The 12,636-nt window shown below is 48.0% G+C and overlaps 1 long non-coding RNA gene across 2 annotated transcripts in view; it reads right to left on the reverse strand.

Annotated features, from left to right (window-relative positions):
* Positions 1–3,840, reverse strand: part of LOC115031769 (uncharacterized) — a 60,535-nt gene extending 56,695 nt beyond the window's left edge. For both annotated transcript variants that reach the window (XR_003837434.2, XR_003837433.2), the window contains exon 1: positions 3,710–3,840. This is a non-coding gene — a long non-coding RNA (uncharacterized LOC115031769). The remainder of the gene's footprint in view (positions 1–3,709) is intronic.
* Positions 3,841–12,636: the final 8,796 nt, after the last annotated feature.

Consider the following 12,636-nt stretch of genomic DNA (forward strand, 5'->3'; position numbering starts at 1 on the left):
AGGGGGACACTTGTCAAACTCATCAAACTGCCAGTTTGAGATTTGTACACTCTGGTGTTTGTCATTTCACTTCAATGTCAGGCACAGGCAAGGTGGAAGCTTGTATAATTTACACCACCCTGTGCAAGGCTATTCCGGATCATGCTCCGTTTCCAAAACAAACAGCATTCCCGGCTTCTGCACCCCTCTCCTGCTCAGATGCCTGAGACATGGTGATGGATCACGAACCATTTCAGAAGCCGGTGAGTGGGAAGTGGCCTGAGTAGTCCTACTGAAGGACTTTCGCCAGCACCACTACCAGCAAGAATGAATAAGAACACTTACTGCTTTATAAGAGTAACTGAAGCATACCAGAGCCCGCGTCCCTTTACTTTGCTCCATCCTTGTGCCACAGATAGCTTCATCCAGCTTGTTAAGTTTACTGAAAAAGCACTAGTGGTTTTTAATAGTTCTCTATTAAAAGTTAAATGATATAAGTCTATGCATAAATCGATTATATTTTAAAAGCAAACAATAATTCCCATAGCTCATCACTTCCTAATTATATGTTATTACCTGCGGCCTCACTGTCACTAATCTAGAATACCTTTTTGGTCAAAACGGTATGTTAGCTACTCTTTTCCCTGAGACAAAACACCAGACAGAAGCAGCCCTGAGTAAGGGTTTTAGTTCAGTTCGCATGCAGTAGTTCTCAACCTGTGAGTCTCGACCTCCAGCTGGGGTCACTTATTAGATATTTACATTACAATTCATAATGGTCACAAACTTACAGTTGCAAAGTAGCAAGGAAATAATTTTATGGTTTGGGCTCATCACAACGTGAAAGGCACGGCATCCGTAATGTGTGGCAGAGATGTCTCACATGGTGGCAGATACAAAGCAGAGAAGAGGTGGGTGGAGCCTAGGACGCGTGTACCCTTCCAAGGCCAGCCCCTAAGGGCCACGCCCACCAGCCAGGCCCCACCTCTTAAAGATCTACAGCCTTCAAGAGAGCATGCTAGTGCTGGAGACTTAGCATCCTAACTGTGAACCTGTGCAGGAAGCCTCAGGTGGAACTGTCACCTCATCATGCATTTGGGTGCTGTTTTAAGTCGCTTCCCAACTGGAAGTTCAATGGTACAATGTTCTTAGTTTACAATCAGCTGTCATAGAAGTATACACCATAGATACCAGCTAGCATCACACAGCAAGACTTGACTTATTGTTTGGTTGATTGTCTAGACTTTAAAGAAAACTAGCAGACAATATTAACAATGCCTCTTAAACTTAAGTGTGTGGCTTCTAAAGCCATTATATGGTTAAGCAGAGCAAAGCATTCAGAAGTTTTTTCCCCAATATTCAAAAACCATTTCTCACTCAACAAGAAGGCCTCTCACACCACTGGGAACGGGCAAAGTTTTGACACATATTTAAGTTGTTTTGCTTCCATTGGCCTCATTTATGAAAATAAAGCACCGATAAACTTTACCTCAGACCTGTACCTGTTCATCAGCTGCCACCATCATCTTTCTGTGGGACAGAAAGTGACAAAACCCAGCCAGCATGTTGGGAGAACCGGTGGACTATAGGGAGCTTACAAGAAGCATTGGCTAGATGGTGTATAAACCTCTATATCCCTTTGCATTTGCAAGTCACATAATTAATTTTGTGGTATACACATACAGTGTTTTTATACCAAGCCAGCTATTGCACATTTATATACTACTACTGACTCCATTTTCACCCTCACACAACCATATCATAACATACATTATCACGTATGTTCCACCCAGTGAAACAGACTCAGAAATGTGTATGTGTATAAAACACATTCTTTGATCCATGAGAGCTCTAGTCAACCTCACTGATATACAGCTGTCAGAAGCCTGGCACTCCATGCTCTTGTGCAAACATCCTAGAAAGTTAACTGGCCCATGTCTCTCATACTCCGGGCTCATAGCTCGGGAAACAGAAGGTACAGAATATGAACACGCCATGCAAAGCCAGTCTGGCCAGTGGCAGGGGTGGCCCGTGTACTAATTAGGAACTTCACCTCTGCCCCAGTGGACACTGAGCAGACCTCACTGGCCTTGTTCCACCACACTAGCCCACTAGCATCCCATAAGCCTGATAGGAAGGGGTACCAAGAGATGAGGCGCTATAACTCACTGCATACACTCGGCTTTGCACGGAATATTCTTGTTATTTACCCTGAGTCAAATGAATCCCTTCCAAGGCATCATAGTGCAGATCTAGCCAGAAAAGTCATCTCAGCTCTTCTCAGCTCACCGAGAGCTGAGTAGAATCCTTGAGGATCCAGCAATGGGAGGAGGGAGCCCTCTAGCTGTCCCCCTGTTGTGGTGACCCTACAGTTTCATAGTGGGCCCCTGAATGTGGCAGCTATCAGAAGCCACCATTCTCCAGCCACTGGACAACCAGGGTAGTAGAATACTCCACATATGGCCACAGGCAGGTGCAAACGTCACTCCACATCTTAACAGTGATGTGGCACGTTGGCAATCATTCACAAGGATACAAGCCCTCACACTTCAGCATATCAGACAGTGGCAGAGCCATAAACCCCACAGGCAAACACACACATGTGCTCTCAACGAGAGGTACAAATGCATTGGTCACATCTGTGTACTACCAGAGGTATAGATTAACTGCTCAGATGTCCAACGGGCAAGCATGCAGGCTAAGAGCCTTGCATGAAGACTCAGACATTCATTAGACACACACCACCACCCTCAGCCCAGAGAGGGAGTGAACACACACACACACACACACACACACACACACACACACACACACACCAGCAGGCTGCACATTCAGAGGCAGGTAGTAGGCTTCCACACTGCCCACTCAAATTGGCTAGCAGCAGCAGCAGCACCGAGCCTGCAGAGGTGCCAGGCTCTGCTGCCACTCAGCCAATGGCAGCAGCTTCCTGCTCCCATCCCACCAACAAGCATATGCATGAAAAGACGAATGTAGACAGGGTGGAGCCAGTGGTGAGAAGGGCAAAAGATGAAATCATAATCCTGCCGGGTTTGTTCATTTCGGTGATAATTAGCGGTGCATTCACGCCGCTTCACCGGCCGCTCCCGGCTGATCCCGCGTGATGGATGCCTAGTGGTGCTGAATGCAAATTAGCATAATTTCATTACCGAGGGACCCGTGAAAAGGTTCAATTATAGAGCAATCTCATTAATACCAGGGCTTGTTAAACTAATAGAAAGAGACAGGCCCCGCAGCTCCGAGAGGAGACACGTGCTCCGAATGCAAGTTCTTGAAGCCCCAGTACCTGGCCACGCCCGCACCCCTACTGCCCTGCAAGCTTGGAGCTGGGATCCTGGCCTCCAAGGCCCAGAGCCTCCAGAGGACCTGGTCCGAGAGTCACAGAATTTAGGCTGAAATGGTCTCTGCTAAAGGCCTAAATCCAGGGCATAGCTGCAGAGCCCTGGGATCACGGTGTGGACGGGACTTGGCCAAAGCATGGGGCACGGAGACTGCAGAGCCATAGGGACAGGCAGATGGAGGAAAGGGATGCCCATCTGTCTAGGGGCCGGCCTTATAACAGGTAGGCGCCTCTCTGGAGCCTTTCAGCTGTGGCTCACTTTCTCCATTATTATCAGCCCCATTTAGCCTCAAACTCCTGGCGACCCGACTCTGGTCGGAAAGCAGGCTGAAAGCCATCGTCCACATGAGTAAAGAGAAAGTCTACACACACCTCTTTTCTGAACATGGAAGTCTAGCTTGATGAGGTGTAGGAGGTCGGAGACACACAACACGGGACCATGTCACCTCTTCCTGGGGCCTAGAGGACTCTCGGGTTTGGGTAAGAAGTCTGCTGTCTCTGCCTTTGACATGGGGTTTCTTAGAAGTTTAACCTCCCCTTTATTTGACCTTAGCAGAAACTGGTCAAACTTTAACCACCTTGAACCCCCAAGCCACACCCCCAGGAACCCTGACCAGTAACCTCGGACCTGCACTCGACCCGCCAGCCTGGAACACGCAGAGGTGGACTATTTGACTTTGCTGTATTTTTTTCTCACCTCTGTAATATCTGATTTTTTTTTCTCCTTCTGCAATTGTAAGTAAAACAGAACAAGTCCCCAAATGCCCCCAGTGGGAGAATGAGTCACACCGTTTGTTGCTGCACACACAAAAATATGCAGTGACTCAGAGGGCCCAGCAGAAGAGACCAACCCACAAAAGGCCTCATTGTTCAGACTTTCAAGGTATAGGGGAGGGAGCCAAGTGTCTGCAGGCTGCCAGGCTGCCTGAATCGCGGCTGTTGACACTTGTCGTGGGTGTATTTAGGTTCTGCTTCTGCTGTGCCTCCTCCTCTGTTTGCTTTGCTGTTTTGTTTTGAGACAGGGTTGTACATAGCCCAGGCTATTCTCCAGCTGACTAGTGTAGCCAACGATGGCTTTGAACTCCTGATCATCCTGCCTCTGCTTCCTAAGGACTGGTATGACGACAGGCCTATACCACCATACCCTGACTAGTTTTCTTTTTACAACAACACAATGAAGACAGATAATATACGGGTAGCTTATTATTTAGCCAGCAGCTAAAAACCATTTGTACTTGCAAACAGTGAAGGCAGAGTAGACCCAGGGCCCCTCCAAAATAGCTGACCCTGAGACTCCGCATGACAGGAAAGCCACAAACTAGGCTGGCCTAGTCACACATACCTGCAATCCCAGAAGGCTGAGGCAGGAGGATCTTCATGAGCTGGAGATCAACTTGAGTTATAGAGTGAAATGCTGTGGAAGGGAAGAAAGAAGTCAGGGATGGGTATTGCCGGCTACGGCAGAGCATCAGAGAAGGGACAGGGATGAGATGAGAGCTTCCTGGGCCTGTGACCATGGTAACAGGCTGGTCCCTCGGTAGACTTATGGGACTGTGGGGAAAGAAAGGTCTTAGCATTGTGGGAGATGCATCTGGCAACTTCAGCGTTAGAACATGAACCTTCCATAGAGATGTATGTGGAGGGTGGGAGCCAGGCTAAGTCCCCATTGATCCCGGCAAGCCACTACTCAAAGTGATAAATTGGCAAGACCTGGCAACAAGCACACATTACTGGGAGAGGGGGGTGGTTAGGAGCTAAAGTGAGCCTGTGGACTCTGGGGAATACTCCAGGTTACAGCGGGAGCTACATATAGCTTTTTTTTTTAAAGAAAAAATTATTAAAGAGCCTTTGTTTATACGCCAGATGCATCTAATGCATCCAACCCCCCTCACCCGGAATGTTTTAGCCACCCCTTAGCTGACCTCAGTAAAAATGGGTCAGGATGAAGACAGAGAGGTTGAGGTTGAGGTGACCGTGTATGTTTGTATTCGCACTTGTACATGCACCCCCAAAACCACTACTCTACTGCAGAACAAGGGCCAGGTCTCCGTTTTCTTGAGTCAACCCTTTGTCACAAATAGTCCTTCTCTTACGACAGGCAAGGTTTTGTGTATAGGCTTCCTGACGGTGGGTTTTATAGAGGGGACTCAGATTCAGCTCGACCACTTTCTGGGCGGCTTGGGAAAATCACACAACTCTATGTCTATTCTCCCTTCTTTAAAATAAGCAGGCCAGTGGGGTCTGGGATGGCTCTTGGGGTGCTTCAGTTGGATCCTTGGTCCTCAGGCTCTCTGGCCTTGTGTGACACCCTTCTGCCCACTCTTTCCCTTCAGTCCCTCTCATACTCTGTGGCCACCAGAAGGAAGAAAAGGAGAAGCTTGCACCAAAGTAAAGGATTGGGACATGGAAAGGTGTTTGATTAGAAAATGGAGGGGCAGAGTCCATAGACAGTGGATGGAGAGGCACCAAATATGGCCTAGGGCCATCAGGACTCTGGGCTGACATTGGCCCAATGCAAAGAGGGTCCATTGCGTTGTTTAGATGAGAGCCCAGCACCACCTTCAGGCATGGGTGGATACAGATATCTCAGTTATGACTCTGTTCCATTGGTCTCTGGTTTGCCTCAGTCCCGTCAGTCCCCGGTGGGTGACTTGTGCAGAGCATGGGAAGAGTGGCCTCTGTGGTCCTTACATTGGCTGCTTTGCCTGCTGATATGAATAATACCTGACAAGAAGTTACTAGATTGAAGAAGAACTGGCTTGGGGGTCTAGGGGTACAATCTATCATGGTAGAGAGTGCAGGAGGGTCAGCATGAGTTGGTTGGTCACATTATGCCCAGAGTCAGAAAGCAAAGGCAGACAGAAAGAGAGACCAGGTCACAGAGCCTCAAGGTTCCCACTCTCCCCACACAAGTCACCTCCTAATGGCTCCATGACTTTCCCCAAAACCACCATCATCTGGGGTCCAAGCATCCAAATGTATGAACCTTTGGGGGAGAGTTTACATTCAAATCACATGACTTACAGCCGCTGATTTCCAAAGTCTCTCTATTCTGTAGCCTCCCTAGGAAACCCCACAAGAGTACGTTTGCAGCCCTTTAATCATGTGTACTTCTGACCAATCACTGTTTTCAGGCAGCACAGGGCTTCAATTAACTCCCTGGGGTCACATGGTCTACCCTGGACATAGAGGCAAGCCTATGGAAGATCAAATATCCCATGTATATTGTAGCAAAAAACAGCCCCCAAGAAAGAGAATGGACCCACAAGGAACATGTAACTAAAAGCCACTCCCTAAGCCCAGGGTCTTGAGAAGGTAAGATTCAGTTGGAATGAAGGCCATGAAGGGAGAGTCCAGGGCATGGAGAACAGAATTCCAGCTGAAGCTTACCTGTAGGTAATGGGAGCCATATCTCAAGCAGACCATGGGTTTTCTGGACCCTACGGGTCAGAGGAACATGGACAGAGACACATGCCTAGCTTAAAAATGTAACTTTAGACCTGCCAGGAGTCAACGTCAGGTGCTGCCTCCTACCCTGAAAATACCTATCCAGAACAGAACAGAAAAGCACTTTGGGCTGTCATAGGATTTTCCTGCTATGAAGAAACACCACAGCCAAGGCAACTCTTATAAGGACAAAATTTAATTGGGGCTGGCTTACAGGTTCAGAGGCTCAGAGTCCATTATCAAGACAGGAGCATGGCAGTGTGCAGACAGGCATGGTGCAGGAAGAGCTGAGAGTTCTACCTCTTCATCTGAAGGCTGCTAGGAGAAGACTGGCTCCCACATGGTTAGGAGGAGGATCTCATTGCCCTCCCCCACAGTGACACACTTCCTCCAACAAGGCCACACCTACTTCAACAAGGCCACACCTCCTAATAGTCCCACTCCCTGGGGCAAGAGTATTCAAACCACCACAAGGCCAACCTGGTTTTGCACCTGTCATGGCTCCCCACTGTCCTAGTCGAACATAATCTGTCGCAGATTCACTTCATGTCCACTGTTTCTCCTCATACCCACCCTTCTTCTGCCTTCATCTGGACTCCTCTCCTGCGCACCAGGCCTAGGAGTCAGTCAGACCTCCACATAGAGCACTCCCACCCACATCCACTGCTGCAGGCCCAGATCATCTTCTGAAGCCTGGCTGGAGTGTGTAGGGCTGCCATTGGGACTCATCCTGGCCCCACCCAACACCGAGCACACTCAATTCCCCCTGACCGGGGCTGGGAGGGGGGGTTCCCACTCTTGCTCTCATCTCTCCTTCTTCAGAGATCTGTCACCCAGCATGGCTGTGCTGCACGGTGTGCTTAAGTCTCAAGTCACATCAGCACAGGTGGATGGGAACCATGGCTGTACACACACAGCAGAATGCTTATGGAGACTGAGATGAGACTGTGGAGAAATGTTTAGGAAGGATTCCCACCGAGGCCTCATTGTCACTACCGTTCCAAAGTATTTTCAGTCCCCGGGCTCCAGGGTTTTAAGTCGTCTGCCCTCTCCCTTCATTGGCTGGGGGAGCTGGGGTCTGCTCTTCAGTCTCCCTTGGAGCTCACTGGGAGAAGGATGCTCCATGACTCTAAAGAACACAGGACAGTGCAGGCCCAGCCCACTTTGCTCCTGTGGAATTCTGGCTGCCGCAAAGAATCCCAAAAAGAACAAAAAGCCATGTGTGTCCCCCCATGTGCATCCTAACAACTGTCCCAAGCTGAGCCAAGGGCAGCATCTCCTAGCAGTGGATGAGATTGGACCCATGCAGGGCAACACCTACCCCATTGTCCTCACCTCAGTCCTTAGAACTGCCATTCCCTTGCACCACATGGCAGAGCAACTCCTCAGGGCCTGGAGCTTGAGAGGGCAGTTGGGATGATCCAGGTGACACAGTCTCAACATTTTTCCACATCTTGTGGCATCACACCACGTCTTGTGATATACACAAGAACATTAAAGCCTATGCTGTCACATGTGACATATTGTGCCATACTTGCTACCGTAGCTATTATTTGAAAACAGCGAGTGTGAAGTGTGAACACTTGTGTGTAGCTGGGAAACGCTTCATTAGCAACTGTAGAAACGCGATGCAGGTTTCAGAGATATTAAACTTTGCATTTAATATGATTCAACAATTCTACATCTGGATCCCAACCCCAAAGGACTGAATGTGGGGGCCTTGTGCACAGTTGCAGTAAGCATGGTGGCCACAAGGTGGAAGCCACTCTGACCTCCATGGCTGCTGAATGGACTTTTAAAATGAGGCTTAGTTGAGAAGCACCTGAAAAAATGTTCAACATCCTTAATCATCAGGGAAATGCAAGTCAAAACAACCTTGAGATTCTACCTCACACCAGTCAGAATGGCTAAGATCAAAAATTCAGGTGACAGCAGATGCTGGCAAGGATGTGGAGAAAGAGGAACACTCCTCCACTGCTGGTGGGGTTGCAAGCTTGTACCAACACTTTGGAAGTCAGTCTGGAAGTTCCTCAGAAAATTGGACATAGTACTACCGGAAGATCCAGCAATACCTCTCCTGGGCATATACCCAGAAGAAGTTCCAACTGGTAATAAGAACACATGCTCCACTATGTTCATAGCAGCCTTATTTATAATAGCCAGAAGCTGGGAAGAACCCAGATGTCCCTCAACAAAAGAATGGATACAGAAAATGTGGTACATTTATACAATGGAGTACTACTCAGCTATTAAAAACAATGAATTTATGAAATTCTTGGACAAATGAATGTATCTGGAGGATATCATCCTTAGTGAGGTAACCCAATCACAAAAGAAGTCATTAGATATGCACTCACTGATAAGCGGATATTAGCCCAGAAACATAGAACACCCAAGATTCAATTTGCAAAACACAAGAAAATCAAGAAGAGGGAAGACCGATGGGTGGATACGTCGTTCTTCCTTAGAATAGGGAACAAAATACCCATGAAAGGAGTTACAGAGACAAAATTTGGAGCTAAGACGAAAGGATGGACTATCCAGAGACTACCCCACCCGGGGATCCATCCCATAATCAGTCACCAAACCCAGACACTATTGCATATGCCAGAAAGATTTTGCTGAAGGGACCCTGTTATAGCTGTCTCATATGAGGCTATACCAGTGCCTGGTAAATACAGAAGTGGATGCTCACAGTCATCTATAAGATGGAACAGAGGGCCCCCAATGGAGGAGCCAGAGAAAGTACCCAAGGAGTTGAAGGGGTCTGCAACCCTATAGGTGGAACAACAATACGAACTAACCAGTACCCCCAGAGCTCGTGTCTCTAACTGCATATGTAGCAGAAGATGGCCTAGTCGGCCATCACTGGAAAGAGAGATCCCTTGGTATTGCAAACTTTATATGCCCCAGTACAGGGGAATGCTGGGGCCAAGAAGTGGGAGTGGGTGGGTAGGGGAGCAGGGCGAGGGGAGGGTATAGGGAACTTTTGGGATAGCATTTGAAATTTGAAATGTATATAAAGAAAATATATAATAAAAAATTTCAGGAAAAAAATGGGGCTTAGTGACAGCAACCAAATACTACTCAGCCTTTGAGAAAAGTCTGACGTGTGTAAGTTAAATACGCCAGGAAAAGAACAAAACACAGCCCCTTTCCCCTTCTACCAGGCTCCAAGCTGTGGCTGCAGGGCCTGAGGACAGATGCTGGAAAGAGCATGCTCAGCCTCCGTGCTGTCTGGGGCAAGTGTCTCAGAGTTAGCAGAGAACCTTGACCCAGCCAGCATTTGAGGTTCCCAAAAGGGCAACCCTCTCCAACGAGCTCATCCTGAGTAGCCCTACATCTGTCTCTCTATCCCAGGCTCACAGGCTCATGTGCTCAGCACGCCCCTCCATCCCTCTCTCACTAAGTGCCCGGTGGTTATAAACCTGGGCTGGCCTGCATGGGAGTGGACATTGAGCCATCTCTACCGTGCATCTACTTTGCCAGCTTGGCAGTGTTACTTAAGCTTTCTACACTTGGCTTTTTATTTATTAATAAAAATCCACTTCATAGACTGAGCTGGTGAATCAGGAGTGTAATAAATATACATCCTAGCAACAGACACTGGCAAACCTTAGGAAGGCTGGAGGAAGCAATATGGCAGGCATCATGCATGATTGTATAGCTATCCACCGTCTCTTGGTTGAAACGTCCCCTCCTGAGCTGAGAAAGGAGGCTCACAGTCTCAGAAGGCTAATGAATGGATGAGGTTCTGGAATAAAACTCACAAGATAGGGAAGCTTGAAAGTTACAAAGCCTTTCCCCAAGGCTCTAAGAACAGTAGACATTTGCTAGGAGAAAGAGGCACTTGGCAACGGAACTGCCTGCAGTCGGTGCATGGAACTCCAGGACTGGGCTTGCACAGGTTCCCACTCACACTGGGGTTGGCTTTCCAGGCAGAACCTGCATTTGAATCATTCATGCTCCTGTAAGTCACTCCTCACCTGCGCTCCTGGACTTAGGTGTGCTTGTTTCTTCGATCTCTTGCCAGCCCCCTAGCTGGGGTGACTACAGACTTGCTCGCATCTTCCCAGAAAAATGCACACAATAGGTAGGGAAGTTCTACTATTGAGCCAAGAACATGACTAAGTTCGTCTGCAGATGAACCAATTGAAGACATCAATAAACACACATGGACAGCATTCAAATTTAGGCCATGCAAATTGGAAGAATAATAATGGAATATCATTTTATCCCTCAGACTGGCAAAAGTTGTAATGGCTGCCAAGATGTGGAAAATGGGGGTTCTTGTTGTAACTGGATCGAGCTGGAAAGCAGTTCGGGTTTATGTGATTTTAATTGGCTCTGTCTTCCAGAAATGTATCATTTAGTGAAGAAAAGCCACAAGGGCTTATCAAGTGCTTGTTCACAGTGACAAGATACTGAATTTGATCAGGAGATGCCTATCAGAAGGCAAATGGAGCTGTGCAGTTGATAACACAAATTCCTCGAAGGTCAGAGGATGCTGCTGCATCCATGACTACAGATTACCACTGGAAACAGGCTGTGTGGGGCTGTGGAGCACCAACTTAGGAACATCTTCACTCAAAAAAACCTCTTCAGAATGTCTCAAGAGGGTGAGTCTGAGGGTCTGACATGGAAGAGAGGTCCTCTCAACAGAGTGTAAAAATAAGACTAGCAGGCTTGACGTAGTCACCCTGGTACTCACCTCCCTTCCACACACAAGTTCTCACCACTCAACACACTAGAAGACAATCAGGGTATTGTCACCTCCACACTAAAATGTAGTTGTAGGTGGGCTGGAATTTTGGACCCAGAACAAAGCCAGGTCCGTATAATTATACCACACCCAATTATATCCATTGAGTAAAATGGAAAAAAAAATGAATGAATGATGAGTGAATGAATGAATACCTTCTCCACATAATTCCAAGTGGAACTATAACCAAGATATGTGAGCACGCACATGCACACACACACACACACACACACACACACACACACACACAGAATGAGCTGAACAGAGAGCCCTGTCCTCAGATTCTCACTCTCTCCTCTTCTTCCCTCTCCCTTCCACAGGTTAAAAACCTCATGCAGGGCCCCCACTCTTCCTGGTCACCCTCTTCTGTCTGTGATCCATTCAGCAGTCATCAAGCATACACTCTAGGCCAGGCCACATGCTGGGTGCTGTGACACAGCAGAAAGGACATTAAATCCAGAGGGCTCACATGTATGATGGATACAGGCAGTCCACCCTCCTGAGATGTGCTTCGCTCTGAACTTACATCAGAGCGTGTGTACCACCTTCCACTGGAGCAAATGGCAAAGACCGAGGGTGTGGTCATGGACCAAGGTGCACAGAGGCCTTCTGCATCACCCAGCTATGGGGGTGAGGGGGACCAGCACGAATTCCAGAGCCTACAAACCTCTGTCCCTGTGTTCAGTAGCCATTTATGCAGATAGGAACACTTTCATGGAAAGTTGGAAACCTCCTGTCCCAGTGCTGGTTTGTATTGAGGAAGAAGGTGAGGGGAAATGGGATGAAGTAGACATGAAGTAGACATTAGGTACCCATCCCAGCAGAGAAGAGCAAGGAAGAGCAAAGCCAAGGCTGCTTCTGCGATGGCTCCACAGCAGGACACAGAGCCTACATTCAAACAGGGCACAAGTGACAAAGACAGCCTCAGGCCAAGCTTCTCATGGCAGGACCTACTGCAGCTCTGCTGTTTAGTGACTGATGTTCATGGTCTGTTGCCCCCGACACAAACATATCTAAGAATAAGGAGTCTTCGTTGAGAAAATGCCTACACTTTCTGGGACCAAGCCAGCAAGAAGGCATTTTCTTCATT

The sequence above is a fragment of the Mus caroli genome, unplaced genomic scaffold, assembly GCF_978045245.1.
Source record: "Mus caroli unplaced genomic scaffold, Mus_caroli_1 scaffold_10, whole genome shotgun sequence".
Lineage (NCBI taxonomy): Eukaryota > Metazoa > Chordata > Mammalia > Rodentia > Muridae > Mus > Mus caroli.